Genomic DNA, 17495 nt, shown 5'->3' with positions numbered 1-17495 from the left:
CACAAATTATTTGTAGAATGCTTGAAGAACAATTTGGCGAGGCTCCTTTCTTCTCTTCCATTTTGAAAAATGCCTTGCTATTTCCCACAAGCATGCATGATGGGTTAAAGAAGCCCACGTCAGTATTTATAGCTTAAATAATGGCGTGCTGTCAAAGTAACTCATACAATATATGGTCTGAAGACAGCATTATCTGGTGACAATTGGGCTAATAAATAATGCACCCAGGATCTAACTCAAAATTGGTGCGCTTTGCCCAGACCTTACGAAGCATTTCGTGTGTCCCCCCCACCTCCCACCACACACACACAGTGTTGTGAGGATACAAAGATTTTGTCAAAATCAAAAAAATGCAGTAATCACATGCGACATATCAAAGTCATGTCGAATTTCTCTTTGTATCCTTGAGGAGTCTCATCTCTAAACCATCTTGACATTTCTTGATACTGAGCAATGATTGATGGAGGGCGTCTGGGGGAAAAATGTTAAATTGCTGAAGTGATATACACTGCATTGTCGATATTTCTCTTCCCAATTGCATTACAACGAGGATTGACGGCGATATTATCAGATTCTTCTCTGAGCCACTGTGTGCATCTCAGAAATCGTCACTAAACCAGCTGTTATGATGCTACGACTGCACGCCAAATTAAGGCGATCAGAGTCAAAAGCGACACAACCCTCACTTTTGTTTCCAATTTCCAAATGCATTTTTACTGTATGTGTCAGGTGAACTTATTTGCTCCATGATTGAGAGGAAATATGGGATGTGTTTCCAACTTGCAAAGAAAGCCTGTTTTTATATCACGTTTTACTGTTCTGCTGTTTCAGCTGGATGTTGTATATAGAAACAGATTTTAGGTTCTATTAGTTTGGTGTAATGGTTAAGTTCAGATTTTTATCTGGGAGAACCAGGTTTGATTTCCCACTCCTCCACTTCCAGCAGCTGCTGGAATAGCCTTGGGTCAGCCATAGCTCTTGCAGAGTTATCCTTGAAAGGGTAACTGCTGTGAAATCTCTCTCAGCCCCACACCCTGTGTCTGTTGTGGGGGGGGGGGGGAAGGTAGAGGATATTGCAACCACTCTGAGACTCTGAGATTCAGAGTATAGGGTGGGATATAAATCCAATATCATCATCAACAACTGTTCAGTGTCTACCCATATGACACTTGAAGAACTGGAGGAGAAATCCCCCCAAACTTTGAAGGAAAGTGACCTAGAGGTGACATGAGTCCCCTTTCCCTATTTTATCTTCGTAATAACCTTAGGAGGCAGATTAGGACAAGAGACAGTGACTGCCTCAAGATCAAACTGTGAGCTTCATGGGTAAGGATGCTTTTGAACCCAGTTTTCTCTGGCCCTAGCTAACACTCAAAGCTGTGCCCCACACTGGGTCTTGAAACAAAGCCCACGAAAACAGCAGCTCTGTTTTTCATGTTCCTTGTAACATGTGTTTATTGGGGGGAGAGGGCAGAGTTGGAAGGTGCTATCAGGTCGCAGCAAACTTACGGCAACTCCATGGGGTTTTCAAGGCAAGAGACGTTCAGAGGTGATTTGCCACTGTCTGCATCTGGGTCACAACCCTGGTATTCCTTGGATGTAGGGATGCCAAACTCCCGATCCGGCTGGGGAATCTCCCACCTGGAAGGTTATCAACCCACTAGCCCACATTGGGCTGGCGGGAGAAAACATTATGACCGCCCTGCACCACTTAAGGTGACTTATAGTGACCCCAGCCCCTCCTGCAGACTTTGTTTCTTCCTTCTGGTGTTACCTCACGACTACTGAGTAAAGGGTGTGGGTATAATAAGGATTTCTAGTCTCTTCGGGGTTTTCTTTTATTTTCAGATAGATGGATAACTATGTATGTAGGGGACCACTGCTGATTTGCTGCTGATTCCAAATACTCAGGCACCAGAGAACTTAACAGTTAACCACAGATTTTTATTTACACACAGTCTTCAGCTGGGGGGAAAGGATGTATTTACATAGCCTATTTTGTATCTTGGATGAATAACAGTTGCTAAACAGTTCAGGCTTTACAATACAGAGGTTCACTGAGGTATCTCAGGGTCCGCAGTTCTTATATACTTCACTTTCCAAACTCTAATTAGGTTGGCCTCTTGGGCTTTATGTGTCTGGTCTCTTGAGTCGACTGGTGTGTCTGCTCCCAGCCCTCCTGACTCCCTCAGACCCACATCTCTCCCTCAGCAACCTTGTTAGTTCTTAAGAGTAGTGTAAATATTTCTATGACCACTCAGGTCTTTCACTGTGACACTCTCAGCCACCTGGCTGTCTCCACAGAGCTAACAGCGAGCTTCACTTCACCAGAAGTCTCTTCACAGCTCTCTGTATCAGCTCTCTCTTCAGCTCTCCTGCTGACCATCTACTACTCAATTCAACTGTCTCCCTCTGACAGTTGCTGACAGTTGACTCTCCAGGTGTGATCTGTCACTCACTCATCCTGAGAGTTCCGAGCACTCTGGCCCCCACCCTCAGATCACATGACTCAGACTCCCTGAGTCCTCAGCTTTTCTATTAACCCTTCCAATTCCATCACAACCTCCCCCTGCGTCACTGGTGTGATGACGTCACCCAGAAGTGACATCATCAAAATGGCAGCGCCCATGCAGGGCTGCTCTAGGCGTTTCTGAGAAAATTCTATGGTTTTTCCAGAAATGCCTAGAGCAGCCCTGCACTGGCACCACCATTTTCATGACATCACTTTCGGGTGATGTCATATCATCTTGTGTGCATTGCGCACATGAATGTCCCTCACTGGGGGATGAAGTGGACTTAGCAACCCTACTTTGATGTCTCCCATCAAAATACCTTGACCTTACTTTCTTGGTGGTCTCCCAGCCTAATCAGGGTTTACCCCTCTTAGCTTCTGAGATCTGATGGGATGGAGATAACCTGGGCCATATATGCAGCACTGGGGTCGTTTTGTAGAAAAATAGGTGGTGGAGCTCATTACATAACTCATTAGCATATGCCAACCTCAAACCAGCCAAAAGCAACTGGACACAAGAAAGGAGAGCCCCAGGCTAGCAAGGCCTGCTTGGCCTGGCTAGAGATCCAGCCAGCCCAAGCAGGCCTCACTCATCAGGGGCTCTCTTTGGCTGCCCCTCCAGTCAAAAAGCCAGCAAGCCATCCACCACCCAAAATAACGTAAGAAGTGGAGAAAGGGTGGCATGGGCTTCTCCAGGGGTTAATGAGGGCTGCTGGGGGTGTGGCAAAGCTCTCGATGGATGAATGGCTGCCCACTCTCCTAATCCAGGGATTGTTATGCAGCTGCACCTACTACTCAATGGACAAGGGGAGGAGGAGGTGGAACCCTCAGAATGGAAGTGCTAAAAAGGATATACTGAGCCGCCTCCATCTTGTCATATTTCAGAGGCTAAACAGGGTCAGCCTTGGTCAGTATTTGCACAGGAGACTACTAAGGGAGTCTAGTGTCACTACACAGACGTAGGGTTGCCAGATCTGTGTTGGAAAATACCTGGAGACTAGGGTTGTCGGTCCCCAGGTGGGGCAGGGGAGCCCCCAGTTTGGAGGCCCTCCCCCCACTTCAGGGTCATCAGAAAGCAAGGGGGGGGGAATGTCTGCTGGGCACTCCATTATTCCCTATGAAGTCCGATTCCCATAGTGTATAATGGAGAATTGATCCATGGGGATTTGGGGGGGGGGGCTGTTTTTTGAGGTAGAGGCACCAAATTTTCAGCTTAGCATCTGGTGCCTCACTTCAAAACATTTCCCAAGTTTCAAAAAGATTAGACCAGGGGGGTCCAACTCTATAAGCCCCCAAAGAAGGTGCCCCTATCCATCATTTCCAATGGAGGGAAGGCATTTTAAAAAGTGCGCTGTCCCCTCAAATGTGATGACCAGAACTTCCTTTGGAATACAATTATGCTTGTCACAACCTTGCTCCTGGCTCCACCCCCAAAATCTCCTGGCTTCACCCCCAAAGTCTCCAGATATTTCTTGAATTGGACTTGGCAAACCTGCTGGAGACTTTGGGGGTGGAGCTGGGACAAGGAGGGGTTTGGTGAGGGGGAGGGGCCTCTACATGGCACAAGGCCCTAGAGCCCACTCTTCAAAGCATCCATTTTCTCCAGGGGAGCTGACCTCTGCCAGCTGGAGATCAGTTGTAAAAGGGGAAGCTCTCCAGACCAACGTTCCCTCTAAGCTGCAGAGTCTTGCGAGCAACAATTCTACTTTGTGGGCTACTGGCATTAAAGTTGTGGAAAAGTGCATAGATTATTGTGCTCTGAGGTCATCTTTTCTGAGCTAAGACAATAATGTGTGAGCTGGAGGCTAAAAATCTGTGAGCTAGCTCACTAACTCCGCTTAGAGCCAGTTTGGTGTAGTGGTTGAGTGTGCAGACACTTATCTGGGAGAACCGGGTTTGATTCTCCACTCCTCCACTTGCAGCTGCTGGAATGGCCTTGGGTGAACTTTAGCTTTCATAGAGGTTGTCCTTGAAAGGGCAGTGTCTGGGAGAGCTCTCTCAGCCCTACCCACCTCGCAGGGTGTCTGTTGTGGGGGAAGAAGATAAAGGAGATTGTAAGTTGCTCTGTGGTTCTGATTCAAAACAAAGGGCGGGGTATAAATCTGCAGTCTTCTTCTTCTTCTTCTTCTTCTTCTTCTTCTTCTTCTTCTTCTTCTTCTTCTTCTTCTTCTTCTTCTTCTTCTTCTTCTTCTTCTTCTTCTTCTTCAAGGGAACACTGCTCCAGACCCCACCTGGAGTCTAGGCACCCTAACACAGAGGCAGGAAACCACCTCTGAACGTCTCTTGCCTTGAAAACCTCACAGGGTTGCTGTAAATCGGCTGAGACTCGCCAGCAAAACAGCCAAACAACTCCCCAAAGCACCCAGATGATTTTAAAGCAGAATTGGATTTTAGTTTAGCTTAATCACGTAACACTCTTGTATGAGGTTTAACACATCCCTTTCACTGTGTGAGAACAGAGCCTCCTTGAATTGAACCCGTACGGTGCTTAAGAACTGGGTTTGATCCCTCACTCTTCCACTTGCACCTGCTGGAATGGCCTTGGGTTAGCCATAGCTCTGGCAGAAGTTGTCCTTGAAAGGGCAGCTGCTGTGAGAGTCCTCTCAGCCTCACCCACCTCACAGGGTGTCTGTTGTGGGGGAGGAAAATAAAGGAGATTGTGAGCCGCTCTGAGACTCTGAGATTCAGAGTGGAGAGTGGGATATAAATCCAATATCATCATCTTCTTAAATTTGTAGGGATATTTTGAGTGATGTGGAGGAAAGGGGGGTGGGGCTTGACAGTTACAAATCTAGAATATTTCAGCCTTCAAAGTTGTCTGCTTTTAGCTGGGTAAGCCTCACGACGTAGTAAACATTAGTGGGCCTCGTTAAAAGCTGCAAAAAAATTGTCTTTTTTGAAATCTCCTGTCTTGTCGTTTTGCACGTATCAAATTCAAGAAAGGAGATAAATAAACGCTCGTCTTTGACCTCCCTTTGGAGCGCTGAGGTGTTGCGCAGAGAATATATCAGGATGCCGTTCCAACAGGCCTCATTTGCTTGCCATCTGCCATGGTGTAGAGATGCTAAAATGTTGTTATTGCAGGGTTCATTGAGCAGTAAAATTATAATTTTCGGGTTTTTTTTAAAAAAAAATGTTTTAAGTATGAAAAAAAAAAAAGAATCCATTGAGGAGACCAGCTGCCAAATTATGACTGAGGCTGTGATCCTGTTAAAAAGGAGAGACAGACAGCAAAAAATAAAACTATATATACCTATATAAAACTTGCTGCAATTTATATGTGTATCTATATTTATATATATATATCCTTCTGTCAACCCAAATTCTCTGAATTTATTCGAGATGCTGGAATTCCAATTTAGGAGGAGTTGTTAGAGAACCATTTTATTAGGAACTCCCGCTATTTTTGATTTGTGATTTTTTTTTTTACAGAGCACCTACATATCTGCGTCCAAATGAACCCCACTATGTTTGATGTATGAGGAGGCTCATAGTAGAGTGATCACAGCTCTTTATTTGTGATTACATCATTGCAAAAGCTAACTAAGACTGGAACCCAGGGCCAATGGCCCTGCTTAAATTCGTGCAAATGACCCCACCCAAATCGCAACAACTCTTCACTCTAGGTACAAGTACTGGCCCATTGACTCCTGATTGGCCACCTCCCAGAGTCCAGGTGGCTATTGTTCTGGAGCCTTAAGCTCAGCACACCCAGAAATGTTCCAGTACCAATACATAACACCCACAAGCCAAGTGACACCTTCACTGGAGCAGCTTCAATAACACAGAAGTGTCCTCAAGAGATGAAATCCCCTGGATCGCTTCCTTAGACTGGACTGAGGTGGCCAAACTGTGGCTTGGGAACCACACATGGCTCTTTCACACATATTGTGAGGTTCTTGAAGCCCCCACTGCCCTGTTGGCTGGCTTGGAGAAGGCATTTTTTCCACCTCTCCCCCCCCCCCATCTATTTGCTTCTTTCCTTGCAGCTCTCAAACATCTGCTGTTCGTGTCTTACAGCGTTCAAATATATGGTGCTTATTCTATGTGGCTCTTATAGTAGGCAACTTTGGCCACCCCTGGACTAGACGTTGCTTGTTTGTGTTTGTGTTTTTGTGTTCATTTGGCTTTGTGTTTTTCCCCTTTCTGTACCTGGCTGGGAGGGAAGGCGGCGCAATATAGCCTGATCTCATCAAATCTTGAAAGCTAAGCAAAGGCAGTACTTGGTTGGGAGACCACCAAGATACACTCTACAGAAGAAGGTAGAGGAACCAGATTTTCAGCATAGCATCTGGTACCTCTCCTCAACCCCTCCCCGAGTTTCAAAAAGATCGGACTAGGGGGCCCAATTCTATGAATCCCAAGAGAAGTTGTTCCCTATCCTTCATTATCCCAAATGGAGGGAAGGCGTTTAGAAGGAATGTGATGGCCAGAACTTCCTTTGGAGTTCAATCATGCTTGTCACACTCTTGCTCCTGGCTCCACCCTCAAAGTCTCCTGGCTCCACCCCCAAAGTCCCCAGATATTTCTTGAGGCAGCCCTATCCTGGCAGCCCTATCCTGCAATACTCACTGAAAATTGTTGACACAGTGTGTGACTGCAATAAAAAAAGCCAGCACTATGATGGGGATTATTAGGAAGGGAATTGACAACAAATCAGCCAGTATCATAATGCCCTTGTATAAATCGATGGTGCGGCCTCATTTGGAGTACTGTGTACAATTCTGGCCACTGCACATCAAAAAGGATATTATAGCATTGGGAAAAGTGCAGAAAAGGGCAACTAGAATGATTAAAGGGTTGGAACACTTTCCCTATGAAGAAAAGTTAAAAAGATTGGGGTTCTTGGGCTTGGAGAAATGTTGACTGTGGGGTGACATGATAGGGTTTACAAGATTATGCATGTGATAGAGAAAACAGAGAAAGAAGTACTTTTTTTTACCTTTCTCACAATACAAGAACTTGTGGACACTCAATGAAATTGCTGAGCAGTCGAGTTAGAATGGATAAAAGGAAGTACTTCTTCACCCAAAGGGTGTTTAACACATGGAATTCACTGCCACAGGAGGTGGTGGCAGCTACAAGTATAGCCAGCTTCAAGAGGGGATTGGATAAGCATGTGGAGCAGAGGTCCATCAGTGGCTATTAGCCACAGCATATTGTTGGAGCTCTGTGTCTGGGGCAAGTGATGCTCTGTATATTTGGTGCTTGGGAGGGGCAACAGTATGAGGGCTTCTAGTATCCTGGTCACACTGATGAACCTTCTGATGGCACCTAGGTTTTTTGGCCACTGTGTGACACAGATACTGTTTTCGTACACAGCTTACCATGGGGTCACATTCCTGTTCTCTCCGCAGCGTCCGTCAGATTTCCCATTATCTGCGCTGAAGTTACAGGAAGTGCCATGGCTTTTGTGTAGCAAACGTAAACCGCTAAAACCCAGTTTACGTTTGCTGTGCAAAAGCCGCAGCACCTCCTGTAACTCCGGTGCAGATAATGGGAAATCCGACAGACACTGTGGAGAGAACAGGAATGTGACCGCATGGTAAGCTGTGTGCGAAAACGGTCAGAGTGTTGGACTGGATGGGCCATTGGCCTGATCCAACATGGTTTGTCTTATGTTCTTATGTTTTGCACTGAGTGTCACATGTATGACTATCTGCCCACAGGACAGAAGTCTTGGGTGTGTGCTCGATGCAAGGAGCTCCTGGTCCTCAGGGAACGAGTTCGTACCCTTGAGACTGAGGTGACTGCCCTGGAGAAGCAGAGATGGTCAGTTAGGCAATTGGGGAAGACTCTTGGGGGCGTATTAGATGAGCCCCACTCTGAATGTGGCAGCCCCGTTGCTGCCAGAGAGCGTGAGGGTCTAGAGGGAACAGGGCACCTTGCTGAGGATAAGGGGAATGCGCCCTCAGAAGGGACCTCTTCTTCGGTTGGTGAGCGGGTATCCTTTCGTGCCAAGGAACCATCCCTGGGAAGGGGGGGAGGGGGGGTCTTGGTAGTTGGTGATTCGATCCTTAGGCAAGTAGACAGCTGGGTGGCAAAACCGCGTATTGACCGTATGGTGACTTGCCTGCCTGGTGCGAAGGTAGCGGACATTACGCGTGTAGTAGATAGGCTGATAGACAGTGCTGGGGAGGAGCCTGTGGTCATGGTGCATGTTGGCACCAACGATGTGGGGAAATGCAGTCGTGAGGTCCTGGAGGAGAAATTTAGGCTGCTAGGTGGGAGACTTAAGGCCAGGACCTCCAAGGTGGCCTTCTCGGAAGTGCTACCTGTTCCACGTGCAGGGCAGGAGAGACAGGCGCAAATTAGAAGTCTCAATGTGTGGATGAGACGATGGTGTAAGGAGGAAGGGTTTAAGTTTGTTAGGCACTGGGATGCTTTCTGGAACAAGCCGGAGCTGTACAAAAGAGACGGTCTCCACTTGTCTCCGGATGGAACCAGGCTGCTGGCGCTTAAAATCAAAAAGGTGGCAGAGCAGTTTTTAAACTAAATCTTGGGGGAAAGCCGACAGGAGATGGAATGTCTCTGGTTCGGGAGGACTCGTCTCAAAGAGATGAAGGGTTGGCTTCTATTTTTCTACCGAGTAACGGATCAGAGTTGTCCACTGTGATGGTGACAAACAGTATGGACTGTCTGCTAGAGTCTCGAGGCGGCAGGAGAGAGGTGGTGGGCCTAGCTTGCTTGGGAAATTATAAATGTTTGTATGCAAATGCTAGAAGTGTCCAAAGTAAAATTGGTGAATTGGAATGTTTAGTGTTGGGAGAAAACATAGACATTGTGGGAATTTCAGAAACTTGGTGGAATGAGGAGAATCAGTGGGACACGGTGATTCCTGGATATGTTATATCGGAAGGATAGGGAGGGAAGGGTTGGAGGTGGGGTGGCTCTGTATGTCAGAGAGGATATACGGTCCAGTAAGACTGAGGTCAGAGAATTAGATTCCCTTTTAGAAATGCTTTGGGTTGAAATAGAGGGCCCAAAAGGAAATTTAACTATGGGAGTTTGTTATCGCCCACCAAATCAAAAGAGAGAGGACGATTATAATATGATGGAGGGATTAAAGATAGCGGCTAAACGTAAAAACTGTGTCGTAATAGGTGATTTTAACTACCCGCAGATTGATTGGGTCAATATGTGTTCTGGTCGAGAGAAAGAGATTGAGTTTCTTGATGCTCTCAATGACTGTGCTATGGAGCAGATGGTCTCAGAACCTACCAGGGGTGGGGCGATTCTGGATCTGGTCCTAAGTAATGCCCAAGACTTGGTGAGAGACGTAAAAGTGATTGCGCCGCTTGGGAACAGTGACCATAATGTTATTGATTTCACCATTTGTATAAATAGGGAGTTGCCCAAAAAGACCGCCACAACCACATTTAACTTTAAAAGGGGTAAATTCTCTGAGATGAGGAGGCATGTGAGGAGGAAACTGAAAGGAAAGGTAAATACGGTCAAAACCCTTGGGGAAGCTTGGAGACTATTTAAAACTATAATCCTAGAAGCTCAGATAAAATACATACCACAAGTTAGGAAAGGCACAAACAGGTATAAGAAGAGGCCAGCATGGTTAACAAACAAAGTAATGGAAGCTGTAAAAGGTAAGAAGGACTCCTTTAAGCGGTGGAAAACCAGTCCAAGTGAGATTAATAAAAGGGAACACAGACAGTGGCAAATCAAATGCAAGACTGTGATCAGGCAGGCAAAAAGGGACTATGAGGAGCATATTGCAAAAAACATAAAGACCAACAATAAAAATTTCTTCAAATATATTAGAAGTAGGAAACCAGCCAGGGAAGCAGTGGGGCCCTTGGATGACCATGGGGTAAAAGGATTACTGAAGGAGGATGGGGAAATGGCTGAGAAGCTGAATGCATTTTTTGCCTCCGTCTTCACCGTGGAAGATGAGAAGTGTTTGCCCACCCCAGAACCACTAATATTGGAAGGGGTGTTGAAAGACCTGAGTCAGATTGAGGTGACAAAAGAGGAGGTCCTACAACTGATAGACAAATTAAAAACTAATAAGTCACCGGGTCCGGATGGCATACATCCGAGAGTTCTGAAAGAACTCAAAGTTGAACTTGTGGATCTTCTAACAAAAATCTGTAATCTTTCATTGAAATCTGCCTCCGTTCCTGAGGACTGGAAGGTAGCAAATGTCACCCCCATCTTTAAAAAGGGTTCCAGAGGAGATCCGGGAAATTACAGGCCAGTCAGTCTGACTTCAATACCGGGAAAGTTGGTAGAAACCATTATCAAGGACAGAATGAGTAGGCACATTGATGAACACGGGTTATTGAGGAAGACTCAGCATGGGTTCTGCAAGGGAAGATCTTGCCTCACTAACCTGTTACATTTCTTTGAGGGGGTGAACAAACATGTGGACAAAGGAGACCCGATAGATGTTGTTTACCTTGACTTCCAGAAAGCTTTTGATAAAGTTCCTCATCAAAGGCTCCTTAGAAAGCTTGAGAGTCATGGAGTAAAAGGACAGGTCCTCTTGTGGATCAAAAACTGGCTGAGTAATAGGAAGCAGAGAGTGAGTATAAATGGGCAGTCTTCGCAGTGGAGGACGGTAAGCAGTGGGGTGCCGCAGGGCTCGGTACTGGGTCCCATCCTCTTTAACTTGTTCATAAATGATTTAGAGTTGGGAGTGAGCAGTGAAGTGGCCAAATTTGCGGATGACACTAAATTGTTCAGGGTGGTGAGAACCAGAGAGGATTGTGAGGAACTCCAAAGGGATCTGTTGAGGCTGGGTGAGTGGGCATCAACGTGGCAGATGCGGTTCAATGTGGCCAAGTGCAAAGTAATGTACATTGGGGCCAAGAATCCCAGCTACAAATACAAGTTGATGGGGTGTGAACTGGCAGAGACAGACCAAGAGAGAGATCTTGGGGTCATGGTAGATAATTCACTGAAAATGTCAAGACAGTGTGCGTTTGCAATAAAAAAGGCCAACGCCATGCTGGGAATTATTAGGAAGGGAATTGAAAACAAATCAGCCAGTATTATAATGCCTCTGTATAAATCGATGGTGCGGTCTCATTTGGAGTACTGTGTGCAGTTCTGGTCGCCGCACCTCAAAAAGGATATTATAGCATTGGAGAAAGTTCAGAAAAGGGCAACTAAAATGATTAAAGGGCTGGAACACCTTCCCTATGAAGAAAGGTTGAAACGCTTAGGGCTCTTTAGCTTGGAGAAACGTCGACTGAGGGGTGACATGATAGAAGTTTACAAGATAATGCATGGGATGGAGAAAGTAGAGAAAGAAGTACTTTTCTCCCTTTCTCACAATACAAGAACTCGTGGGCATTCGATGAAATTGCTGAGCAGACAGGTTAAAACGGATAAAAGGAAGTACTTCTTCACCCAAAGGGTGATTAACATGTGGAATTCACTGCCACAGGAGGTGGTGGCGTCCACAAGCATAGCCACCTTCAAGAAGGGGTTAGATAAAAATATGGAGCAGAGGTCCATCAGTGGCTATTAGCCACAGTGTGTGTGTGTGTGTGTGTGTATATATATATATATATATATATATATATATATATATATATATATATATATATATATATATATATATATATATATATTTGGCCGCTGTGTGACACAGAATGTTGGACTGGATGGGCCATTGGCCTGATCTAACATGGCTTCTCTTATGTTCTTATGTTCTTATGTAATACTAAGAGCATTTTCGCACTGACCTTAATCGGCAGCGACGTCCCTCTTCACCGTGCAGGATCTGCGCGGATTTCGCACCAATTGCTGCAGAGCACCCGGAAGAGCTGCAAAGTCCCGCGGCTTTTGCGGCGCAAATGTAAACCGCCAAAAACCAGTTTACATTTGCACCGCAAAAGCCGCGGAACTTTGCGGCTCTTCCGGGTGCTCCGCAGCAATTGGTGCGAAATCCGCGCAGATCCTGCGTGGTGAAGAGGGACGTCACTGCCGATTAAGCAGTGCGAAAACGCCCAAAGTGCCTACTGCTGGGACAAGGAGCTGTGGTCACGCCAGAAGCCTCCTTGTATCCATAGAAGCTGCTGGGTTGGTGGGACGGGCCTTGTGTGATCAGCATCACCATTTTTTTTTCTTTTGCTGCTCCTTCCTCAGAGCCATTTTCCCTCAATTGCTCCTTTCTCCTCCAGAACCAGCCCCAAGGTTGAACCCACCCGATTAAGGGACGTGGGAGGGTGTCACAAGGCTGTGTCTTCCGTTGGCTTCCTCTATTCTCTGTTTTCACAAAAGAATCTGAAGCACCGTTAGAGATGAATTAGTAACCTTTACAAAAGGTGATTTCCTCCCTGCCCCCTCCTACAAGCCAAAATTCTAACGACTTCGAGAAGGAAAAATCTGCTTTATCCTAGTTATTTTTGTTCAGGACTCTTCCCCTCCCCCCCTCCCACTTCTTTGCAAGGCATAAATGATTGGAGCTGTCAAAAAAAGTTCTGGTGCTGTTTCATTAAGGAAACTTTTTCCCAAGCTATTTCTATTCATCATCACTCCTAGGAAATTCTATACAAAGAAAAGGAAAATTAATAGCTGCAGGAAATCTTGTTAGTTGGGACAGTTATCTGTAACTGTGAAAAAGATAGCTTTAGAAATGCTTCTCTTGCTATTTATAGCAAGCAACTACCAAGCCCTTTGGTGAAATATAAATAACAGTTATTACTTACATCCCCGTATCTGTATAAAGGTTTCAATTACAAATTTATTTTGATAGCCTAACCCTTTTCTCGCAGGAAGAACAATTCCGGTGGACGCTGCTAAACACTGCCTGAGAATTCTCTCTACCCCAAGTCCAAAGAAAGGAAATTTTTAAAATGAATGTATTCCATTCATTTGTACCTCACCTTTTCCCCAGGAAAAGGAAAGGTCCCTGTGCAAGCACCATTCGTTTCCGACTCTGGGGTGACGTTGCTTTCACAACGTTTTCACGGCAGACTTTTTACGGGATAGTTTGCCATTGCCTTCCCTAGTCATCTACACTTCCCCCCCAGCGACCTCGAAGGATGGAAGGCTGAGTCAACCTCGAGCCAGTTTGGTGTAGTGGTTAAGTGTGCGGACTCTTATCTGGGAGAACCGGGTTTGATTCCCCACTCCTCCACTTGCACCTGCTGGAAATGGCCTTGGGTCAGCCATAGCTCTGGCAGAGGTTGTCCTTGAAAGGGCAGCTGCTGTGAGAGCCCCCTCCAGCCCCACCCACCTCACAGGGTGTCTGTTGTGGGGGAGGAAGGTAAAGGAGATTGTAGGCCGCTCTTAGACTCTTCGGAGTGCAGGGCGGGATATAAATCCAATATCTTCTTCTTCTTCTACCTGAAAACCCAGCTTTTGCTGGGGATCGAACTCAGGTCATGAGTAGATCTTAGGGGGACCAGAACTGCTTCTCCTGTTCTCCATTTTATCCTCACAATGACACTCCTGTAAGGTAGATCAGGCTGAAGGAGTGTGACTTCTCCAAAAGTCTCCTTGCAAGCTTCCATGGCATGACTGGAGATGCAAACCTGGATGTCCCGGATACTAGTTGGACACTCTTTACTGTTCCTGCATATTGGTTCTACACAGTGGACAGAGACCATAGACTCAAAGGCTGAAAGTTGCCTGGAATGCAATGAAAGTTTCCTTCCTTCCTTCCTTCCTTCCTTCCTTCCTTCCTTCCTTCCTCCTTCCTTCCTTCCTTCCTTCCTTCCTTCCTTCCTTCCTTCCTTCATTCATTTTGCAACTCATAAACATCTGACATTCAAGCCTTGTGGCTCTCGAACATCTCACTTTTATTCAATGTGGCTCTTACATTAAGCAAGTTGGCCATCCCTGAGATAGCACAAAACTGATTTCCTATTTTATAAGAAGAGTAGGATCATAGAACCATGGAGTTGGAAGGGACCTCCAGGGTCATCTAGTCCAACCCCCTGCACCATGCAGGAAACTCACAAAACACCTCCCCCTAAATCCACAGGATCCTCATTGCTCATTGCCTCACCTCCCCTAAATCCACAGGATCCTCATTGCTCATTGCCTCACCTCCCCCTAAATCCACAGGATCCTCATGGCCATCTAGCGTCTGCTGAAAATCTCCAAGGATGGAGAGCCCACCACCTCCCGAGGAAGCCTGTTCCACTGAGGAATCGCTCTAAGTAGAAGCAAACGAAAAGGCTCTGCAATAATGTGGTTTGGTAAGGGGGAAGCAGTAGTGAGAGATGAACAGAGGTGGCTTCCATTGCCTTCCTTTGCATAGCAGCCCTGATCTTCCTTGGTGGTCTCCTACCTACGTGCCGGCCCTGCTTTTGATGAGCTTTGATGAGATCAGGCTAGTCTGGACTATTAAGGCTTCTACAACTATCTAAAGCAGGAGTGGGCAAACTTGCTTAACATAAGAACCACACAGAATAAATGCCTGATGTTTGAGAGCCACAAGACGGGAAGTCAGATGAAAGGAAGGAAGGAAGGCAAATAGATGGAGAAAGAGGGAGAGGTAGAAAGAAAGCATTTTCTTTTTACAAGCATTTTCCAAGACACTGGCTGGCTTGGCTTGGAAAAATGATTTAGAGAGAGAAATGCCTTCTCCAAACCAGCTGATGGGGCAGTGGGGGCTTCAGGAGCCACACAATATGTATGAAAGAGCCACGTGCGGCTCCTGAGCCACAGTTTGGTCACCCCTGATCTAAAGACTGGGTTCTGAAGACTGTTTGGAAGGTGAACTCCATGCATGTTACCTCGTTGAAGCTCCTCTCTCCTCAAACCCCTCCCTGCTCAGGCTCCATCCCAAACATCTCTTCCAACATTGGATCCTGGAAGATGGATGGTGTCCTCTGCTTAGATTTATTGGGTTGCCATGGCTTTTGTGTATTGTTCCCCTTTCTCACCAGGATTCCAGCACAAAACTCCCCCTTGTGCTGAAGCCCTTGCATGAGCTGAACCGGAAGAACAAGGCCTCTGTAGCCACTTGCACCGTCACGCTTATTGTGCCTCTGCTTGCATTTCCGCTTGCACTAGATGCTGCACAGCCAATTTCTTGGCACCATAATATATAGCGGGAAACCACTAGCTTTTTTGCACAGGGTCTTGTGGAAGTGGAAGTACATGGGAGTCCATGGAACTAATTTCTGAGCGGTATAGGGAGAAAAAGTACTAGCTTTTGTGTAATATCTTGCAGAAGAGGAATTGCACTAAGTCTGTGCAATTAATTTGTGGGCTCTATAAATATATGGGTGAAAGCACTAGCTTTTGAGGAAGGTCTTGTAGAAGCAGAATTTCACTTTGTCCATGCAGCTAATTTCTGAACACTGTAATATGTAATGAAGAAAGTGCAATCTTTTGTGGAAAATCTTGCAGAAGTGGAAATGCTAAACCCATGCAACTAATCTGTGGCACTTCAATATACAGGGAGGAAGGCACTAGCTCTCGCACAAGATCTTGGAGAAGCATAAAGTCTGCACAACTGATTTCTGGGCACAATAATAAATACGCAGGCAGAAGGCGATGGCTTTTTATGGAAGATCTTGCACAAGTGGAACTTCACTAAGTTCAGGGCTCTTTTTTTAGCAGGAACGCACAAGAACGCAATTCTGTCTGGCTTGGCATCAGGGGGTGTGGCCTAATAGGCAAATAAATTCCTGCTGGGCTTGTTCTACAAAAAACCCTGCATGAAACAATGGTGATGTCAGGGGGTGTGGCCTGATATGTAAACGAGTTCCTGCTGGGCTTTTTCTACACAAGTATCCTTGAGTAAGTTTGTTGATGGTTCCACTTGTATGTTGTTGGATCCCAGCCATTATACATACATTCCTAATTCTCTGCCACTGAGAAAGGCAAATGAATGCAATATTTACTTACTTGTTTATTTATTTACTCAGGACTTTTTTTGAGCAGAAATGTTCCAGCCGGCTTGGTGTCAGGAAGTGTGGCCTAAAGTGCAAATATGTTACCGTGGAGCTTTTTCTACAAAAGAAGCCCTGTGTGAAACAGTGGTGATGTCAGGGGGTGTGGCCTAATAGGCAAATGAGTTCCTGCTGGGCTCTTTCTACCCCCAAAGCCCTGTATTTACTTATTTATTTATTGTTAATTTATAGCACTCCCCTCCTGCAAGTGGCTTGGGGTGGCTTCCAACATAGTACATTAAAATATCAGAAACAATAAATACAATAAAACACATTAAAATCATAAAATATACCCTAAAACAGGTGTCGAAGCTCCACAAGTTATCATCAGCAATAGTGGCCATGTGACATATCAACATAGATTGTTCTTATTAGTATGCATCTGAATGTTGAGATTCTTTTTTTTTTTTTTAGTAAAGGTGTTGATGGTGGCCAACTTCCCTCTAAGTTGCAGAGTCTTGTGAGCAAAAAATTCTACTCTGTGAGCTACTGGTATTAAAGTTGTGAGTTACTGGCATTAAAGTTGTGAGCTACTGCATAAATTATTGTGCTCTGGGGTCATCCTTCCTGAGCTAAGACAAAAAGGTGGGAGCTGGAGGCTAAAAATCTGTGAGCTAGCTCACTCATGCTAACTCAGCTTAGAGGGAACACTGGTGGTGGCATATAACCAGGGGTGGAATTCTAGCAGGAGCTCCATTGCATATTAGGCCACACACCCCTGATGTAGCCAGTCTTCCAAGAGCTTACAAGGCTCTTTTTTTGTAAGCTCTTAGAGGATTGGCTATATCAGGGGTGTGTGGCCTAATATGCAAAGGAGCTCTTGCTAGAATTCCACCCCTGCATATAACAATTTACAATATCTCATTTAACCATACATATTTTATAGGCTATTTGATGAGCTTTAACTATCTTTTCTGTATAATTTTGCCCCGTAGCTCCTGACTATGGCGTAGAAGCCTTTTGTTCCCCTAAAACTGTTTTCCCTCCTCCCCTTTCTTCCAATCGCATCTCACCACTTGAAGTGCCAAGCGCAGAAATCAATTCTGGAGCACCCCACAGATGATACTCTGTGCATCCAGGGGAGAAATGAATGCCATCGATGACAGGTG

This window comes from Heteronotia binoei, chromosome 3 (genome assembly GCF_032191835.1).
Source record: "Heteronotia binoei isolate CCM8104 ecotype False Entrance Well chromosome 3, APGP_CSIRO_Hbin_v1, whole genome shotgun sequence".
In the NCBI taxonomy this organism is placed as follows: Eukaryota; Metazoa; Chordata; class Lepidosauria; order Squamata; family Gekkonidae; genus Heteronotia; species Heteronotia binoei.
The sequence above is the reverse complement of the archived record's forward strand: the minus strand, read 5'-3'. Positions refer to the sequence as shown.